At 39.6% G+C, this 22,501-nt stretch overlaps 1 protein-coding gene across 5 annotated transcripts in view; it reads right to left on the reverse strand.

The window, feature by feature from the left end:
- The window catches only part of INO80 (INO80 complex ATPase subunit), a 128,284-nt gene extending 110,907 nt beyond the window's left edge, over positions 1 to 17,377 (reverse strand). For 2 of the 5 annotated variants that reach the window (XM_058541268.1, XM_058541267.1), the window contains exon 1: positions 17,019 to 17,377. The gene's annotated coding sequence lies outside the window, so the exon portion shown is untranslated. Of the gene's footprint in view, positions 1 to 16,292; positions 16,601 to 16,889; positions 16,975 to 17,018 lie in introns of those variants that run through there. The other 3 variants (XM_058541264.1, XM_058541266.1, XM_058541265.1) reach the window with 3 other exon arrangements.
- Between the last annotated feature and the right edge of the window lie 5,124 nt (positions 17,378 to 22,501).

Here is a 22,501-nt window from a genome sequence, read left to right on the forward strand (position 1 = left end):
AATAACAGAAAAGTAAAGAACACTTGCTACCTCATTCTGTGAGGCCGGCATTATTCTGATTGCAAAACCAGGCAAAGACATCACAAGAAAACTATAAACTAATATCCCTTATAGGGCCGGCCCCGTGGCTTAGTGGTTAAGTGCACAGCTTCTCCGGCCGTGCTGAGGCCGCGTCCCACATACAGCAACTAGAAGGATGTGCAACTATGACATACAACTATCTACTGGGGCTTTGAAGGAAAAAAAAAAAGGAGGAGGATTGGCAATAGATGTTAGCTCAGAGCCGGTCTTCCTCAGCAAAAAGAGGAGGATTAGCATGGATGTTAGCTCAGGGCTGATCTTCCTCACAAAAATAAATAAATAAATAAAAATAATATCCCTTATAGTATAGACACAAAAATCCTCAACAAAATATTAACAACTGAATCCAGCAACATATAAAAAGAATTATACACCATTACCAAGTAAAATTTATCCTAGAAATGCAAAGTTGGTGTAACGTCTACAAATCAACGTACTATACCACGTTAACAGAACAAAGGACAAAACTCACTTAATCATCTCAATAGACACAGAAAAATGATTTGACAAAATCCAATACCATTTCAAAACAAACTAGCAATAGAAGGGCACTCTCTCAATCTGACAAAGGGCATCTATGAAAAACTCACATCTAACATCATACCTAATGGTGAAAGATGGAATGTGATCCCCCTTAATATCAGGAACAAGACAAGGTTGTCTGCTTTCACAACTTCTATCCAAAATTGTACTGAAAGTTCTAGCCAGGGAAACGGCGGGGGGGGGGGGGGGGGGGGGGCGGGACGGGACACACAAAAGGTATCCAGATTGGAAAGAAGTAAAACATTCTCTATTTATAGATAACATTATCTTGTGTATAGACAGATAATCCTAAGGAATGCACTAAAAAAATGATTAGGGGGCCAGCCCCATAGCCTAGTGGTTAAGTATGATGCGCTCTGCTTTGGTGGCCCGCAGTCGGTTCCCAGGGGCAGACCTACACCACTCATCAGCAGCCATGCTGTAGCGGCAACCCACATACAAAATAAAGACTGGCACAGATGTTAGCTTAGGGAAACTCTTCCTCAAGCAAAAACAGAAAGACTGGCAGCAGATGTTAGCCCAGGGCAAATCTTCCTCAGCACAAAAAAAAAAAAAAGATTAGAACTAATAAGCTCAGTAATTTTGTAGGGTACAAGATCAATATACACTAGCAATGAACAATCTGAAAATGAAATTAAGAAAATAATTTCAGGGCCGGCCCCGTGGCTTAGCGGTTAAGTGCACGTGCTCCGCTGCTGGCGGCCTGGGTTCAGATCCCGGGCGCGCATCGACGCACCGCTTCTCCGGCCATGCTGAGGCCGTGTCCCACATACAGCAACTAGAGGGATGTGCAGCTATGACATACAACTATCTACTGGGGCTTTGGGGGGAAAAATAAATAAATAAATAAAATCTTTAAAAAAAAAAAAGAAAAGAATTCCATTTACAACATCATCAAAAAGAACAAAATACTTAAGAATAAATTTAACCAAAGAACTGTAAGACTTATATACTGAAAACAACAAGACCTTGAAAGAAATTAAAGAAGAACTAGACAAATGAAAAGACATCCCATGGTTCACGGATCAAACGATTTAATATTTTTAAGATGGCAATGATATACAAATTAAATGTAATGCCTATCCATACCCAAGCTGGCTTTTCTTCAGAAATAGACAAGCTGATCCTAAAATTCATATGGAAATGAAATGAAATGAAACAAAATGTTTTGGTTACCTAGGATAACCAAAACAATCTTAAAAATGAAGAACAAAATTCTAAGACCCATAGTTCCAGTTTCAAAACTTACTACATAGCTGTAGTAGTTAAGATGTGTAGTACTGACATAAGGCTAGACACATAGATCACTGGAACAGAACTGAGAGGACAGAAACAAACCCTTATATTTAGAGTCAACTGATTTCCTGTGACAACTGGATAGTCACAAGCAAAAGAATAAAGTTGGACCTCTTCCTTATACTATACATAAAATTTTACTCAAAAGAAATCAGAGACCTAAATTTAAGAGCTAAAATTATGAAACTCTTACTAGAAAACATAGGGGTAAATCTTCATGACCCTGGACGAGGTAACTGTTTCTTAGATATTATACCAATAACAAAAGCAACAAAAGAATAAAATAGATAAATTGGATTCCATTAAAATTAATGTTAATGCTGTAAACGATACTATCAAGAAACTGAAAACCCACAAATGGGAAAAAATATTTGCAAATCATATATCTGATATGTGACTGATATCCAGGATATATTTTTTAAAACTCTTAGAACTCAGTAATAAAAAGAAAATAACCCAATTTTAAAATAGGCAAAGGATGTGAATAGACATTTCTCCAAAGAAGATATACCAATGGCTAACAAGCACATGAAAAGATGCCTTAACATCATTAGCCATCAGGGAAATGCAAACCAAAACCAGAATGAGACACTGCTTAGCACCCACTAGGATGATTACAGTAAAAAAGACAGATAATAACAAGTGTTAACAAGAATGTGGAGAAATTGGAACCTTCATATACTGCTGGTGGGAATGCAAAATGGTACAGCCATTTTGAAAAAGTTTGGCAGTTCCTCAAAAAGTTAAACACAGACTTACCACATAACCCAGCAATTCCACTTCTAGGTATACCCAAGAGAAAGGAAAACATATGTCCACAAAAAACTTAGACATGAATCTTCACAGCAGTATTCACAATAGCCAAAAGGTGGAAATAACCCAAATGTCTGTCAACTGATGAATGGATAAATAAAATGTAGTATATCCATACAATGGAATTTATTTGGCAATAGAAAGGAATGGAATACTGATAGATGTTACAACATGAATGAACCTTGAAAACATTATGCTAGGTAAACAAGCCAGTCAAGAAAGGCCTCATATTGTATGATTCCATTTACATGAACTATCCAGAAAAGGCAACTCCACAGAAACAGAAAATAGACTAACGGTTGCATGGGACAGGATTTTGCGGGGAGGGGGAGGGAATGGAGAGTGACTGCTAATGGATAACGGTTTCTTTCTGGGCTGATGAAAATGCTCTAAACTTAGACTGTGGTGATTGTTGCAACTCTGTGAATATACTAAACCAATGAATATACTAAAACCATATATACTTTAAATGGGTGAATTTTATAGACTGAGAATCATATCTCAATAAACATGCTAAAAATGTATCATTTCTGGGGCCAGCCCCGTGGCTTAGTGGTTAAGTGCACGCGCTCCGCTACTGGCAGCCCGGGGTTCGGATCCCGGGCGTGCACTGATGCACCGCTTCTCCGGCCATGCTGAGGCCGCATCCCACATACAGCAACTAGAAGGATGTGCAACTACGACATACAACTATCTCCTGGGGCTTTGGGGAAAAAAGAGGAGGACTGGCAATAGATGTTAGCTCAGAGCCGGTCTTCCTCAGCAAAAAGAGGAGGATTAGCACGGATGTTAGCTCAGGGCTGATCTTCCTCTCTCACACACAAAAAAATGTATCATTTCTGCACAGACAAAAAACAGTTAAAAAGTAAACGATAAATTGTGAAAAATATTTGCAACACTTTACAAATTTAAATCTCATACAGCAGTTTCTTACAAAATTCTAGCAATACCTCTACCACACAGAACCCACCCAATAATTTTCTGTTTAAAGAGACTGTTACTATTATGATCCCATTTACAGATAAGGAACCAAAGGCTTATACATGTTGAGTAACTTGCTCAAGGTCATACAACTTAATAGGGAATGCGGCTTTGAATCAGATAATCTGACCCCAGAGCCCTCATCTTTTTTTTTTTTTTTTGTGAGGAGATCAGCCCTGAGCTAACATCCGCCAGTCCTCCTCTTTTTTTGCTGAGGAAGACGGCCCTGGGCTAGCATCGGTGCCTATCTTCCTCCACTTTATATGGGACGCCGCCACAGCATGGCTTACCAAGCAGTGCGTCGGTGCGCGCCCGGGATCCGAACCAGCGAACCCCGGGCCGCCGCAGCGGAGCGCGCGCACTTAACCGCTTGCGCCACCGGGCCGGCCCCCAGAGCCCTCATCTTTAACCGCTATACTGTAAGATTAGAAAATGTCTGGAAAGTTATATCTCAAACAACTGAAGGTGTTTTTTTGGGAATTGGACTAAGAGGGACCTCTACTTTCTATCCTTTCATTTCGATATTTTTCAAAATTCTTACCATGTATGTATTATTTTTCATATGAAAAAGTTACAAAGATTTTGAAATGAGGTATAATTTGTACATATTGAACTGCAGAGATATTAAATATACAGTTTGATGAGTTTTGACATATGCATATACCTGTATAATTCACATATCTAGTAAGATATACCAAGAATAGCTCATTACCCCAAAAAGTTCTCTCTAGCTTGTGCTTCTTCCCAGTCAATTCTTACCTCTTGCCCTAGAGGCAATCACTGTTCTGATTTCTATCACCATAGACTAATTTTGTATGCTCCAGAAATTTACATAAAGGGAATTACACTGCACATACAGTTTTGTGTCTGGATTCTTTTTTTTATGGTATGTTTTGAGATTCATTCATGTTAGTGCATGTATCAGCAGTTCACTCCTTTTTGTTGCTGAATCAGATTCCATTATAAAAATAAATATAGCCACAATTTATCTATTCACGTATTGATGAATACTTAGGTTTTCACTTCTCTTTGGGTAAATTTCTGGGAATAGAACTGTTGGGTCATAGGTCAGCATATGTTTAACCTATTAAGAAACCACCAAACAATTTTCCAAAATAGTTCTACTATTTTGCACTACTACCAACAATGAATAAGAGCTCTAGTTGCTTCCCATCTTTGCCAACACTTGGTGTTATAATGGTATCTCACTGTAGTTTTAATCTGTACATCCCTAAACACTGAAATTGAGCATCTTTTCACATGCTTATGAAATGCCTGTTAAAGTTTTTTGACCACATTTCAAAAAATTGCAGTCGTTGTATTATTGAATTACAGGAGTCCCTTATATATTATGATACAATTCCTTTGTCAGATATTTGTATTACTATACATGTTCACGGACTGGAATATTCGTTTTTATTAAGATGTCAATTCTCCCCTAATTCATCTTCAGATTCCCAATCAAATCACAGAGGGGCTTTTGAAGAAACTGACAAGCTCAGTCTAAAATACATATGGAAATGCAAAGGACCCAGAACAGTCCAAGTCTGAAAAAGATGAACAAAGTTGGAGTTCATACTATCTGATTTTAAGACTTATTAAAGTTACAGTAATCAAGATGGTATTGCATTGGCACAAGAATAGACAAATAAACCAATGGTACAGAATAGAGTCCAGAAACAGACCCACAGTTACATGGTCACACTGATTCTTGACATAGGCACTAAAATAATCCAACAAAGAAAGGAAAGTTTTTCCAACAAATGGTGCTGGAATAACTGGAGATCCACATAGGGGGAGGGTGAACCTCAAACCCCTATCTCATACCATATACAAAAATGAAATGTGAGGTGAATCACAAACTTAAATGTAAAGCTAAAATGATAAAGCTTTTAAAAGAAAACATAAGAACATATCTTTATGACCTTAGAGTAGGTAAAAATTTCTTAGATAGGACACAGAAAACACTAACCATAAAAGAAAATATTGATAAACTGACCATCAAAATTTAAAACTTCCATGTTAAAAAAGTGTTAATCATTCTTTGCATGGTTTTATTCTTTATCAGTGTGCAAGGATATTAAAAAATCAGTCTGCAGTGAGCAGTACCAATAACATGCAATCAGGCAAAGTGGCCCCCTTTACAACTCCACACGAAAGAAAGGTGCAAACTGCCTCTAACACAAACGTCATAATCTTACCAGGATTCTCATGTAAGTCTGATGGGTTCCAAGGCCACCAAGAATTACTCCAGAAGATCCTGGTACATTTTCTCTTTCACAGCCCAGATTAGGATTCAATTTCCAGCCATGGCCCTTCAAGTATTTTTTGTGCTCCTCCAGTATCAGTCTAAGGGAAATACTAAAAGCTCCCATGACATATGCTGTGCTTAACCAGCATCCCTTACTAATAAAATAAGCAAGAGTATCTTCCCTAACTCTCTAACATTTTACAGGAAGCAATAATTTACTGTAAACTTAAATGGGCAAACTACATAATCCCCATTCCTCTTAGTTCTCTGAGTTGGATCTGTATCATGATTGTTCTTTACCTTCGGTCTTTCTGTATTACCTTATCTGCTGTTTAACAAGGAAGGAATCATATGCAATATCAGAAGCAGTTAGAAGTCTTAGTACCAGAATACTTCCATTTAGCTCACAATGTGGATGCTTGTACTAAGGCACAAAGTATATGAAAACTGCTTTTCTTTGGTTTCCTTTTTAAAAAATCACAAATAATTAAAATAGATTAAATTAGCAAAACACCAAAAATACAGGAGGAAAAATAACTCAAATACCAAAAGAGAATACACAATTCTGTATTGTATAAAAATTGATAAGAAACTTCATGAAATTCTCATTTAAATCATTTTCTTCCTAACCTATAAAATTTATTCATATCACTCCACTTAGTTGAAATAAAGGTTATCGGTGACTTCTTTATTTTGCTAAATCTAAACTATTAAAATATCTTTTAGCAATTCTGCAAAAAATAATTGGGGAAAAAAGTTTTTCAGGAATATTTTGAGAACGAGTACGAATAATTAGGTTTGAAAGGGCATTCATTTCCTGTCCACCACAATTATATAACTTTAACAGAATATAAGCTTGATCACTCAGCTGAAAAACATTTCTGCATTCACTGAAACGTTTCAGTTAATCTTAACCATAAAAAAACTTTCAAAGCCAGCCTCAGTTGGAAGTGAAAACTCTAGTTATGGCATGACGGGAGGAGAGGACAAGGGACCTAACACTAAGTAAGAGCACACTAGTGTACGGGGCTTTTCTGTCCTAGGTGCTTTAATAATACTAGCTCATTTAATCCTCACAATTCGAATCTTATTCTCACTCTAGTTAAATAACTTGCCCAAACTAGAATCAGAACTCAGATCTATTATCAGTAACTCCAAAGCTCCAATTCTTCACGAGATTCTGCTATAACAAAAATAAAAAAGCCTCATGACTAGGGTTACTATACCTCCTGGTGGTTTGCCCAAGACAGTTCAAGCATACTTACTAAGCATAATTACTAATAGTCCCTCTCCCTTCACTTTCTTTTTTCTGTGTGTGAGGAAGATTAGCCCTGAGCTAACATCTGATGCCAATCCTCCTCTTTTTTCTGAGGAAGACTGGCCCTGGGCTAACATCCATGGCCCATCTTCCTCTACTTTATATGGGACAGCGTGACAGCATGGCTTGACAAGCGGTGCGCTGGTGCACGCCCAGGATCCGAACCCGCGAAGCGGAGTGCGCCCACTTACCCGCTGCACCACGGGGCCGGCCCCTCTTCACTTTCAAAAGTATCCACGTTTGAACAATAAATTTTTGGTCATCCTACACACGGCAAATAAGAGGTAAATAAATCACAAAGCACTCTTTAAACTGTAGTTGAACCAAAACTTTCCATTCAGACGATCGAATATTCACTAAGAGGGTACTATGAATCAGACATTGAACTAAACAGGAGGAGGAAAAGACCTTGCCCTCAAGGAGGAGAGGCTGACACAGCCCTCAACATGGAGCCACAAACAACCTGCTCAACTAAAAGGATCACTACAAGGGCATGGGAACAGCCTAGCAATTTAACGAGCAGATTTTACCCAAAGCACAAACTTTCAGAGATAAAAATACACCTGCATTTTAAATGGAATGAAGAATTACCAGCTAAAAAAGGATGGCCCTTCCGTAAATTTCTAAAATGGCCAAGAGAAAATATTTTGGCCTACCTCACAGGTATTTAGTGAGAAGGAAAAAAATGCTTATCCACATTTTCTCTTTCCTACTTTTCCTCCTTAATGAAATCAGATTATACCAAAATAAAATATGATACTAAGGGGGGAAAAAAATCAATTACAATGCATTTGCTTTCTTCTAGGAAAGAATCATTTCAACTCCCTAAAAGAATATTTTCACCAAGATGAGGAACAAAACATCTTATCAGAATAATAAAACCAAGAGCCTTACTAACACAACTGCCTGGGGTCGGGGGGTGGTTCTGTACTATACACCACAGACAGAGCATTTGGTCAAACAAGTTTAATCCCCACTTATTAAGCATTTAGGGTCTAAATAATACTAAATCAAAAAATCCAAAAGGGAGGAAATGTTTCCTGAAGTAGCTAGTGGACCTTTCACATGCAAGTTTTAAAAAAATTTTTTTAAGTTAAGCTATGTTAGAGGTCCCTAAGCTATATTTTCATAAGTCTTCCAGGGAAAAGCACCCAATCTGAATTAATAACAATTTTTGAAATTAAAAATCTGAAAACATAGCTCAAGACCCTCTCTTACTGAAGAACCAGTGACTTCAACAACTTTCACAGCTAGATCCACGAAAACACTTATCTTTTTCAGGGAATGAGATAGCTGAGAAAAAGATGCTCCCATAGAAGAGATAAATTAAAAGATTGAATTCACAGCTCAGAAAATCTTGAGCAACTCAGTTCATTCCTCAGCAAAGAGAAAATAAGATTAGCTTACTTGATAGTTACAAAAGTACTGGGAAAATTTAGTTATCAGTTCTGTATAGTTAGCCCCCTATTATTATATGAGTGATGGTGAGAGATAATTATTGAGAATAAGAAATAAGAGACATCCATAAACAGCCAACATTCCAAAATTCACTTTATATTTAGTTTTCCTATACTAAAAGTCAGTTTTCATATTGGGAGTGAACACATTAATTGGTGTGAGTGGTAACAGAGAAGTTATTTAGCACTGTGTTCTCCAAAAGAAGCCTGAGAAATCAAAGTTCAGGTAATTTATCCCAGGGACAAACCATAAATAAATATGAGTTGAATTGTACACTAAATGGATCTTGCTTTTCTTTTCTTTGCAGGGTAAGATTCGCCCTGAGCTAACATCTGTTGCCAATCTTCCTTTTTTTTCCCCCTCCCCAAAGCCCCAGTACATGGTTACATATCCTAGTTGTAAGTCCTTCTAGTTCTTCTACGTAAGCCACTGCCACAGCATGGCAACTGACAGACAGGTGGTGTGGTTCTGCAACCAGGAAACGAACCCAGGCTGCCAAAGCAGTTTGAGTGCCGAACTTTAACCACTAGGCCATCACGGCTGGATCAAGACGTGATGATTTTAACACCAAATATAATTACTCTCATTATCTTCACTACACAGTCTGCCCAGTCAATTTGAATAAGGCAGGTATGTTTACCTCAAATTAGGTGCTCAATAAACACTTGTTAGACTTTTTCCTCTATTCAAGAAGCTTGGGGGATGGGGACGGAGACTTCATTACAAAGAATTCCAAGCAGGGATCCCAATTCTTTGATTTTGTTCTATCAAATGCTACTGTAATAAGGAGACTATATATACAGACTCCATTGAGAGTTATGTGCCAAATTTTGTATGCCTATGCACTTTATATATGTATTAACTCATTTAATCTTTTTATGACATAGATACCATTATAACCTCCATTTTACAGATAAAGTAAGCTTAAGTAACCTGCCCAAGGTTACACAACTAGCAGTGGCAGAGCCCGGACTGGAATCCAAGAAGTCTGACTCCAAAGTACCACATACTACTTAACGACTTGTTTATTTTGCTGCTCAAACTGTTCCAGTTTTGGCCACTGGGAGCTCTTGCAGTTGGTTCCTGTGCTCCTTTGGTATATCATCAATGCAGGGTTGTGATTGTTGTAATGGTGGTGGTTGGAGCACTTCCTTACTTTCTGGCACTACAAGATATTCCAGGCTCATCTTGAATATTTCCTGCCCCAGTCCTAGAATCAGCCATTTCTCCAAGGATCTCTAGTTCCTTTTACTGGATAATGGTATTAGAAACCAAGATCTGGGTGCTATGTGTGCTCCTGGGATTCTTTTAACCTTCTCAGCCAACAAAGCACAGAAATATGTGTGTGTATATAAACCCAAGTATGTACACATATCTGTAAATATTTCAATATGTAACCATCTGTATATGTATTAAGCTAAACATGGGTTCATACTGATGTCTCCAATTCAAATCAGTTACCACATGGATCACTGTAGCCTCTTTCTCTTGCTTACTGCAAATTCTCTCTAACAGTGAGAAGCCTGTTTCCTACCCTTCATTTACTAATTGTTCAACTGTTGTATACACGTACATCAGTATCAGAATTAACCTGTATCCCCAGGGGACACAACTTTATCAATTAGACTACAGTGCTTATGTGCAGTTCCTTTTGTCTTAGCTTCCACTCATTTCCAAGGTTTCTCAGCTCAGCACTCTCCTCTTCCCCCTTATAGTAAGGTTGTTTCATACATGTGCAACACAATTAGATTCTCTTGTCACACTCTGCATCCCTTCCTGGGATCCCTCACCTCCTAAATGATTTTTGTTTAATTTGTACACATTAAAGTTTACCCTTTGTGCTGTAAAGCCCTATGGGTTTTGACAAATGTGTAATGTCATGTATCCACTTTACCAAGCAGTATTTTAACTGAGTTAAATGGTACTACAATCCTCTATGGAAGCAGTACGGCTGGGTAGAAAGAGAAGCTGAAGTCAAGAGCTGTGAGTTTAATACTATTGACAAGCCATACACTTTAGGACTATCAGCTGTCCTCTCAGGGTCCCAACAGCCTCAATGTAAAATGAAGGGGTTCAATCAGATGATAATATGTAGCATTTATTAAACACTTATTCTGTGTCAGGGATGGTGCTAAGCACTTCAAATGTATTATCTCATTTATTTCTAACAACTCTTTATATAAAGTAGATACTATTACCCCCATTTAAAAGATGGAATTAAGGCTTAATAATAACGTGCACAAGATCATCCAGTCAGGGAGTCACAGAGCCAAGACTCTAGAGCAGGAGTTGGCACAATATGGCCTGCATGCCAAATCCAGCCCACTGACTATTTTGGTAAATCCTGACAGCTAAGAATGGTTTTTACATTTTTAAATAACTGGGGGAAAAAAAACTGTACTTCATAACACATGAAAATTATACGAAATTAAAATTTCAGTGTCCATAAATAAAGTTTTATTGGAACATAGCCCCACTCACTCATTTACATATTGACTGTGGCTGCTTTTGCACTACAATGGCAGAGTTGAGTGGCTGCAACAGAGAAGGCATGACCAGCAAAGCCTAAGATTTATTATTTGACCCTTTACAGAAAAACTTTTCCGAGACCTGCTCTAGAGCCTGGCCTACTGTTATATTCTAAGAATGATTCTAAAAAAGGCAAACTATTACTAACATTAAAATAACATCCTGGACAGAAATATTTTAGAGCCTGAACTAAAAAGCTTAACGTAGCAAAATACCACCTCTTTGAGCTATAATCTTAAATAGGAAGATACTTCTATTAACATCTACTGGTATTCAGTACATAACCACAAAGATTAATGCATTGTAACTATTTTCTTTATCGATGTAATTTCCCTGACTTATCTAAAAAAAGATCCGAGGGCCAGCCCCATGGCTTAGCAGTTAAGTGCACGCGCTCCGCTGCTGGCGGCTGGGTTCGGATCCCGGGCATGCACAGACGCACCGCTTCTCCAGCCATGCTGAGGCCACGTCCCACATACGGCAACTAGAAGGATATGCAACTAAGGCAGACAACTATCTACTGGGGCTTTGAGGGGAAAACAAAAAAAAAAAGGAGGAAGATTGGCAATAGATGTTAGCTCAGAGCCGGTCTTCCTCAGCAAAAAGAGGAGGATTAGCACGGATGTTAGCTCAGGGCTGATCTTCCTCACCAAAAAAAAAAAAAAAAAAAGATCTGAGATATTTTCTATTCAAAAAAAAGGTTCTGCTGTCAATACTTTATAAACTAAAATTCTAGATTAAACTGTCAAAATGGTACTTACAATTATAGCTTGTTGAGAGCACCATGTGCCAGGTACCATTCTATGCATTTCTGTGACTCATTCATTTCTCACAATTACCCTCTATGAAGTAGGTACTACTATTATACTAATTTAACAGACGAAGAAATTAAGGCTTAAATAGCTTTCCCGATGCCAGGCAGTTAATAAGAGGGAGAGCTAAAATTCGAACCCAGGTCATCTGGCTCTAGGATCTACATATGGGTTCGGCTATACCACACTGCCAATAGATTACAATGCTTCTGTCAACAAGGCAGATTAGGGCCTTTAAACAAATGAAAAGAGTGTCTCAGTATTTAAAAAGAAAACAAAACAAAAACAAAAACTAACTACTAGTAACTCATATCAGTACCTCAAGGGAAATATTTAGGTTTATACTTCTCTATGGCACTCAGAGTTTGCATAATTGTGTGTTTATATTTGCAGAGCCCCTCTGTACTCTCCATATATACACATATAACTGGACTGATTCACTTGTACACCCCTAGAATCTACCACGGTCCCTTGAGTGTGGCAGATACTCAACAAATGGTTGTTGGGAGGATCAAAAAGCATTCACTGGGTGTTCAACAAATATTTATTGAGTGAATGAACGACCAGAATGAGAAGTTTCATAAACCATTAGGTACAAGTATCACTAAATGGTTTGTTGACCTGAACTTAACTAGGGCTAAATCACAAAAGTCTCTGGCTTAGTAACCCTTAAATTGTGTCTGGTCTGTTGTTGAGCCTTAACTACCTTCTGTGCTAATAAGTTTCATAAAGAAAACCATCATTATACACCTGTCAAACAATATTCATTTTCAAGCTAGTTCTAATTTTCCAGGATTATTACTCATGTTTTTCCTAATTCAATACAAATTAATCATAGTCCATCTCAGTCTTCATCATTCCATTGTGGAGTCAAATTTCTTTCTTTTTTTTTTTTTTTGTGAAGAAGATCAGCCCTGAGCTAACATCCATGCTAATCCTCCTCTTTTTGCTGAGGAAGACTGGCTCTGAGCTAACATCTATTGCCAATCCTCCTCCTTTTTTTTTCCCCCAAAGCCCCAGTAGATAGTTGTATGTCATAGCTGCACATCCTTCTAATTGCTGTATGTGGGACGCGGCCTCAGCATGGCCGGACAAGCGATGCATGGGTGCACGCCGGGATCTGAACCCGGGGCCGCCAGTAGTGGAGCGTGAGCACTTAAGCGCTAAGCCACGGGGCCAGCCCCCAAATTTCTTTATCTTCACATGAAAGCCTCACCACTGCCTTCATCATTTATACTGCCATTTTCCAGAAACTTCTCTCCTGCTTAATTTGTTCTTTCTTGAGGTGCGATAACTGGAATCCATTCAACAGTCTAAGAATGGATGTATTGTGGTTCCGTACCAAGATAATGCAGTCCATTTTTAAATTTTATTTCTCATACCTCTCTTGGGAATGACTAACATTTTGTTGGCCTTTCTGGCAACATTCTCAGGATAAAATGACCATTTGGTCTACCATTCTTTTTACCACAGTGATGTTCACTGGCCATTTTTCTGTTCATAAACAAAGATACAAAAGATTTACCCACAGTTTATCCTACTCACCTACTAACTTCTTGCTCAGAAAAGCTAGCTGTCATATGCAAACCCAGAGGCACCTTATTTGTTCTTTTATATGAATTAAGAATAATTTTAGTACCATTACCAAAAGGTGAACTCTATACTTGAATACCCTGAGAAAACCCTATATGCCATACATGTTGTTCCTTCCTACCACATAACAAATAGCTTCTCCTCTTCCAAATCAAAACTAAATATATAGCATGGCCCTTGGTACGTTTATTTCTTCAAAGATGAAAATAAACTAATATTCATCAATATGCTGTCTTATGTCATTTAATCTCAGAAATGAAAATTATTATACCCACTTTACAGAAAAGGACAACTGAAACTCAAAAAAGTTCAGTAACTTACCCAATGGTAAGTAGGACTCAAACCCAAGTCTTTTTAAGTCTAAAACCAATGTCTTTCCCTTATACTACCAGGTTTCTCCTTAGCTAAACTATCATTTGCTCTTCCTGTAAGAAGTCATGTTTATGTTCTTGTGAACATTAAGAGTCAATAATCCTAATAATAATCATTCTTGTTATGGAAACCACTGGTTGCCCCATATGAAATAACTTAGCTATGTGTCCGGGACTCTGCAGGGCAGAGGTTCTTAAACTAGGGTCCATGAACTTGGATGGAAAAAAATATACATCCTTATTTTCACTAACCTATCACTGAAATTAGCATTTCCTTCAATTCTGAATGTAGGCAGCACACCACAGCAGTATTAGCAGGACTATCACTAGCTGTTACTTAACTCAGTAAAAAGCAAATTTCTTACTTCATAATTGTTTTTTAAAATATGTGAACTATATTTTATACATTTAAAAGCCGTAGGCTGAGAAGGGGTTCACAGGCTTCTTCAGACGGCAAAAGGGTCCACAGCACATAAAAATGTAAGAACCCTGCTCTAGAAACCATCACACAAGCTATGTGTCAATCCTCAGTAGGGAAGGTTTATAAAGGCATGTTAAATACAGTTTACTCACTGTCCTCCAGTCCATTAAAAACATGGATAAAATTTACTCCCAGTGATTTTCTTATATCTAATTTGTCAACTACATTTACTACTACTGATCTCCTATTTCTGACCTAACACATATGGAAAGCTCTCTTATGTACTTATTAAACCCAGGCATTAAGCTTCTTTGTGATCAATTTTTCAACCCTAAGTAAACTTACTGTATCATGATTAGCAAGTGAATCCAATGCTTCTGTAACTGAATTTCTGACTTAATGTACAGCCAAGGTCTGAATGTTTGTACCTCACTCCCCCCGCCCCCTCGAATCATATGTTGAAATCCCAACCCCCAAAGTGACGGTATTAGTTGGGACGGGAGCCCTCATGATTAGGATTAGTGCCCATAAAAGGTGTTTAGTAAGTATTAGTGACTATGCTCTTCTCATTCTCTGCATGCTAACCCTATCATATCAAAATTCTTATGCAACTTTAAAACTTGTCATCAACTTCACTTATTTTCCTACAAAAACTCAAAAGTTTCCTACTAACTGTATCCCATTCTGACCATTCTAAAATTCACTGCATTCCAGTATTTATATTTTGTGTGAACTTGTATGTTGACATGTTAAATCCGCAAGCCAGTTTTAATCTTCTTGTGGGCAGAAGCGGTGTCTATTATTCCTCTCCTAGCCCTACATCTACACAAGTAACAGCAGTCAAAAGCCGTTATGACACCGTCCCTTAGGAGTACTATGACAAACTTTCATTAAGTGAAATTATAACACCATAGTTTACGGTCTGTTGCTTAGACTTAATCACACTTCCACCTTGATGTACTCAAAAGGATTTTATTAGTCATAAGTTTTTCTAATCACATTTGTGCTCTTTACAGTTATTTCCTATTAAAAGACAGAGACCTTTAAAAATTGGTTTGGATTCTTCTGAAACAAAATGTAGAGGAAAAGAACAAAGTAACCTAAAATAATGGAATTTAATCCTTAAAAACACAAATTCACTTTAGAATCTAGTAGGTATGCAACTTTTACCATATATAATAATCTCAAATTGTCATTTTATAGGAAGAGCTTGAGAATTTCAAGCATAAAACACAACCAGAACGGAATATTATTTGGCAATAAAAAGGAACGAAGTCCTGATACATGCTACAATACGGATGAACCTTGAAAACATTTTAAGTGAAAGAAGCCAGTCATAAAACGACACATATTGTATGATGCCGTTCAAACAAAATATCCAGAAAAGGCAAATCTACAAAGGCAGAAAATAAATTAGTCGTTGCTAGGGGCTGGGGGGAGGGGGAATGAGGAATGGCTGCTCAGGGGCTTCTTTTTGGGGTAATGAATTTGATAGTGGTGATAGCTGTACAACTCTATGAGCACTGTATACTAAAAATCACGAAACTGTACACTTTAAAAGGCTGAGTTTTTTGGTATGTGAGTTATATCTCAATAAAGCTGTTACTTAAAAAATAAATAAAAAGTCCCCACTAGTAAACCACAACAAAAATTTCCTTGGGAAAGGAAGTCAGGAAAGTCACTGATTGGAAAAGTAAGCTCCTTATCTGTAATGTTAGCGAGGTCAGCCCCCTAATTCCCTCTCCCATCCCTACCAACAAGTACACCAACATGAAACCAGACAGTGTATGAATCAAAGGAAAATTTGGTCACAGCTGGCTGTTACCTAAAACAGTGAGTACCTTCTTAGACTCTATCACTCCTAAACTGTAGGGGGCTTCCAACCTTGGTGATTACGGAAGTAGTATTCATCAGCAAGCTCTAGAAGGAATGTCCAAGTAGGATGACACTTGTCTACACGCCCTACAAAAGCCTAAAAGACCAGAAGAGGTGTCACCTACACACTCCTAAGTCTGTGCACGTGTTAGGCTGCCCCCACCCAACACCAACAGGCAGCATGCACCATTCACCCATATCCCAACTTGCTCCCCATAAATTGACACACTACCAAGCCCTCAGATCTCATTTGTCTAAAAAGACAAATATAGCCCTAACCGAGTTCCCACTCGAGACCAACCAGTCCCCGCCCTGCCCCACCCCACCCCCAAACCCACACACGTGTTAGCCCGACACCGCCCCACCAGGTCCCACGTGCACCTGGTCTAACACACTCCCCACGTGTGGGCGCCCCACGGGCTTCCTCCGCTGGCTGAGGTCACCGCGTGACCCCAGGTCTCCAGAGGCTTAAGAGGGGAAGGACGAGGCCCAGGTCCCTGAGGTTCTAACCCTGCGGGGAGTGTCCACACCCATCCTCCCTACTAACCCCAACAAATCCAAGGGCCGGGGGCGACGGCCCCTTTAAGACGCGGCCCAGTCGTCGCCCGCAGAGAGGGGCGCAACGGGGCCTACACCATCCCCCCTCCGTTCGTCCGCCCACGTCTGGTCGCCTCACCTCGGGCCGCCGGGCCCCGCCGCCGCGGCGGCGGCGGAGGGGGGGCGGGGTGCGGGCGGGGTCCGGAGGGGGGGGGTCGCCCCGCCGACGGTGGAGCCGCGGTTCGCTCTCTGAGGCCGTGGGACGGTGACTGCGTTGGGCGTGGACGCTCCTAGCTCGCTCCCTCGGCGGCTCCTGGGACCCCAAGATGGCGGCGGCGCTGAGGCGGCTGCGGGCGCTGGGCCGGCGGCGGCGGCGGCCACTTTCACTCACTGAGAGGAGCGGAGCAGGGACACGGGGAGCCATGGCGGGGGGGAGGAGAGGCGCCATAGCCAGGCCAGAACAATCGAGCCGCTACTCAGCTGGCTTACCCCCGCCCCGCCCACGCTCACTGCTCGTCGCCAGCCCGTGGCCCCCCGCAGTGCCACTGCCGTCGGCCTCGTGCAGCTCGCACCCCGCCGCTGCCGCCTGACGCCCCGCTCGGACCGGGGTTCGTGGGGAGACCCTGATCCATGCCATCTGAGTGCAGATTGGTCGGGGCTGGGACTGGCGAAGATTGCCGAAAGGCGGCGGGGAGGAGGAGAAGGATGTCATCGCTAGAGTGAGCAAGCAGATCTCGCGGGTGCAAATGTCGCGAGACCTCTCCAGGCCTGCAACCGCCCAAGAAAGGTTACTTTTCCCGGAAGTAACGTCAATCGAAACGGCCCGGGGTCCTGGGAGTGGTGGTTCACGCGGGCAGGAGGTGGGAGAGTGCTTGTGATTAGTTTGTTAGGGGATACCGAACACTGATGAGATCACTTAAAGGAAAGGATGGGCTCGGATGTGATATTTTATCGTTTCTGGCCCCTTTGGGCGGGTTTGTGCATCGTCTGGGAAGTGCCTGCTATGTAGAGCCGCTCTTATATAGTAGTTTGGGGCTCCCCTTTAGGCTCAGGGACCACGATCGCAATGCTGTGGTATAGTTGGGCAAGATGCCTAAGTGAAGGCTTTAGGATTCAAGGACTTGGGAACACACAGACCTGTCATCGGAAATGTTTCCCTGTTCTCACATCCACCCAATGAGCCTTTGAAAAGTGAATAATGGATTTGTCTGTGCCACCTTCATAGTTTGAGGCCCCTGCTACCCACATTTACTCTAGTTAATGCAACGCAACTACCAGGATCTCTGATGAGAAGTACCTAGTGTAGACCCCAACTGCAGATAAGGATTAAAACTTCCTGAAAGTTAGCTATGCTATTTCAGCTCCTTCACGTCTTATGCTTTAATTCATTTCAATCTGGCCTTTAGCACTTAAGCAGAACAGCGTTTGCTTAAGGTCATTAAGTAGCTTTCTTGTGCTAAATTCACTGGACTTTATATAAAGTTAGTTTTGCTTCAAGGCAAAAGTACAATACGACCCTGTATGTAAGAAAGGAGGGGACATAAGAAAACACACAAGTATCTCTCATTTGTGGGAGAAAAAAAATACAAGGATAAACCAGAAATTAAAGTGATTGAAGTCTTATATGAGAAGGGTGGAAAGAAGGGGAGGGATGGGAACAAGGTAGCAGCATTGACCAGAGAGCGGCAAATATTTCGTACAAGACCAACTCTTAGAAACATAATAATGTTTCACATACCTCGAAAAGTAAAAACCTAAAACCAACTAGGATAATATTTGAGTCACAATGAGCTGACTGTTTGGAGCATAGACCAAAAGGAAAAGAATAAAGGGAGAAAAGTCAGTAAGCTGAGGAGGGACCAATTTGTAGAGTCCTTTATGTTCAAAGGTAGATTGTTGTATTCGTTTTCTGTTGCTGTGCTAACAAATTACCACAAATGTAGTGGCTTAAAACAACACAAATTTATTATCTTACAGTTCTGTAGGTCAGAAGTCTGACACTGGTATCAAACAGGGCTAAAATCAAGGTGTTGGCAGTGCTGCCTTACTTTGTGAAGGCTCTAGGGAAGAATTTGTTTCCTTTTCCAGCTTCCAGAGACTGCGGGCATTCCTAGGTTACTGGCTCCCTTCCTCCATCTTCAAAGCCAGCAATGGCAGGTTGAGACCTTCTCACATTGCATCTGACCATCTCATCCTTTTAAGGATCTTTGTGATTACATCAGGCCCACCCAGATAATCCAGGATAATCTCTATTTTAAAATCAACTGATTAGCAACGTTAAATCCACCTGCAACCTTAATTCCCCTTTGCAACGTAACCTAACATTTTTAGGTTCTGTGGACATCCTTGGGGAGGAGGGCATTATTCTCCTCCCTGCATCTGTCCTAGAACTTCTGATGTACAACTCTCTACACCCTTTATCTATGACTTTCACACTAAGTTCCAGTTGTTTCCAGTCTCTAAAATAGTCCTGCATTCTTAATGAAAAGTCTTTGTACATTCTTTGCCTCAGAGATTTAGTACATCATATAAAATTTAATCCACAGTTTCTTTGTAATTTGAATTTAAACTGAGACTTAATATTTTCTAAAAAATCTTGATTTTATTTTACAGTTCACTGTAACATTTTCTGTTTTCTGTCCAAATGGAGGAGTCTCTTTGGCTTTCTTTAAATATTGTTCACAATCATTCAATATGCCATATTTAATTTTATTAGAATAATGTTTAAATACATTAGAAAATAAAGAAAACATACAGATTATTCTTTAGTGATCATTGTGAGGAAACTTTGTGCAGTCAATTTAGGATATGTATTTTATTTCCGGTAATAAAGCAATAAACAAAAACAAAGATGTGGGAGCTGGGGACCCAAAAGTGAGTATAGACACTAAGGAATAAACTTAACCGTATAACAAATGAGTAACATAGCCACTCGGCAGTGGGTGGGGAAGAAAAGAACTCACAAAAGTAACTGAGGCAAACGGTATCTTGACTGGATACCTAAGAATAAGACCAACTAAACTGTACGTAAATGCTGGGATCCACATACTAAGTGTTCCTCATAGTGGGGAGTGTAGGTTAGCAATTTGAAACTACTTAATGTGTATGCTAGAATTAAATATATTGTAGATCATTAGCTGGGTTTCTCATTGTTGGAGAAAAAATTTATTAAGTAAGGAAACGGGGAAAGCTAAAATGAAGACTGTGGTGTTGGACTGGAATCTGAGGTATCAGTATAAACACATGGTTTTTAATATATGTACAGTAGGTACAGAAATATAGATTGGTGTTTATGTGTGGATCATATACATATATTTCCTAGTTCTATCTGCTGAGTAGAAGCAATGAGGATACCTATTACCCAGATCTTGATTTCTAAACACCATTCTCCAATAAAAAGAACAAGGAGAACCTTGGGGAAATAGTTGATTCCTGGGCTGAGGCAGGGACAATACAAGATGAGCCTGGAATATCTTGTGGTGCCAGAAAACAATGCTCAACAAAGGATGTCACAAGAACACAGGAGACCACCTGAAAGAGCTCCTAATGGCCAAAGCAACAAGATAAATAATGATAGCATTGCATTATGATCCATAGACCCATAGATATTTATTTTTAACGTTCATGCATCCATACTTATATAAATAAATAATTGGTCATTTAAATGAATGGAGGAGAAGTGACAGCTCTTTCTTAAAGTAGAACTCCAATTAATAAATGTAGAAGGAAAGAGAGGTAACAAAATCACCATTAAGCAAACACCACAGTAATAACTGTTACAGACAAGATTCACTGATGGATGCTAAATTAATGGGTGAAAATTTGAGGAAAAACAAGATTTACATAGATTCAACGTGTGTCACCAAAGATACATTTTAGCAGAAAGGGAAAGAGAGTAACTTATAATGGTGAAACTCAGCAGAAACCACCTTCCAAGTGATCAAGGTAAACATCATCAGTAACATGACATTTATATCATGAGCCCCTTGATATTTTGCATTGAGAAGTACACATCATTTCTGTGGTATTCTTGCTGAAAGTGCATGACCTCATTCCAATCCTGAAAAAAAACTTTGGACAACCTGAAATTGAGGGACTTTACAAAAAATCATTGATCAATACTGTTCAAAACTGTCAAGGTCATAAAAGACAAGGAAAGACCTGGGAACTCTTACAGACTGCTAGAGACTAAGGAGAAATAATAAGTAAATGCTGTGTGGAGTCCTGGAAAGGATCCTGGAACAGAAAAGGGACCTTGGTGGAAAAACTGGTGACATTTGTATAAGGTCTTTAACTTAGTTCGAAATATCATACCAATGTTAATTTCCTTGTTTTGATGATTGTACTAAGGTTGTGTAGGATGTCAATATTGGGGAAGCTGGGTGAAGAATATACAGAAAATCTTTTTGCACCTTTTCTGTAAGTCTAAAATATAGTTCAAAATAAAAAGTTAAATTTTTTTTCATTCCATTTGACTTTTCAACTGTATTCATCTCCGTTCGTGAAACACTGTCTTCCCTTGACTTTGGAATCATGATGTTCTCCTGGTTTTCTTCTTCTCCTTGGACACTATTTTTCATAACCACTACAACTGGTCCACTGGTTCATAGATCCCGGTCTTGACAAAATTAGGGATATGCAGAAACTTACATGAAAGTAGAAAAATATTTTAAGACACAGTCTCCTCAAAGTCCTTACCTAACTTGAAATCGCAGGAGACACAGGGGGACTTCACTTACGAGGAGGTAGAAGTATAAATTCAAGCATTTCTCAGATGTGGCAGAGATGGCAACAATATGAGCGATAATAACCGTGAAGCTGCACCCACCAACCACCAACTTCATCGAGAAAGGGGTTAGTTCCCCCCATCCTGACTGCTATCTGGGACTCCAGGGAAAACAGGGAGGAGAAGAACAAGTGCATTCTGCCTAGGATCTGCAGCATCCACATCTTAGGCATTAAAGCAAGGGCCAGAAACTGGTGATCTTCTGCCGTAACTGGCCTCCAGGTGTGTGTGTTTGTTTTGTTGGAGTTTTTTCTTAAAAACCAGAAGATCCAGCAACACCAGTCCAACAGCTGCGTGGAAGTAAACTGTAGCTTCTCCCTTTAGCAGAGTATATGCTCTTCTGTTCACCTGAGTCCCCCCTATGACTACCAGTAGTTCTATTTAACCCAGTCCACTGACACTGTTTCCATGACTGCCCAACTTTTGCAGATATTTCAGTTTGAAATTCCTACAATAAAAGATTTTTATTTATTTGAATTTGTCACTGTAATTGAGATGGTTTTTGTTCTAATTAGTATGGGTTAGTAAGTGTGGTTCTGAAAGCACATAAACATAATAACAGCTAACATTTTTGAGCACTTAGAATGTGCTGGGCAGTGCTCTAGGAGCAATACACATTTAACCTTCAGAAAAGCCCTTTATTTCTATTTTATGAAGAGGAAACTGAGCCTTAATGTGATTAAGTAATAATTAAGTGAACTGTTCGAGCTCACACATGTAATAAGAGATAGAGCAGGGACTCAAACCCAGGTCTTCCGAGGCCAAGTTCTGTACACTATACCGAATGTTTGCCCTTATCATTTTCCTTTGCTTTACTTATTTGTTTGCCTATCTGT

This window comes from Diceros bicornis, chromosome 5 (genome assembly GCF_020826845.1).
Source record: "Diceros bicornis minor isolate mBicDic1 chromosome 5, mDicBic1.mat.cur, whole genome shotgun sequence".
NCBI lineage: Eukaryota > Metazoa > Chordata > Mammalia > Perissodactyla > Rhinocerotidae > Diceros > Diceros bicornis.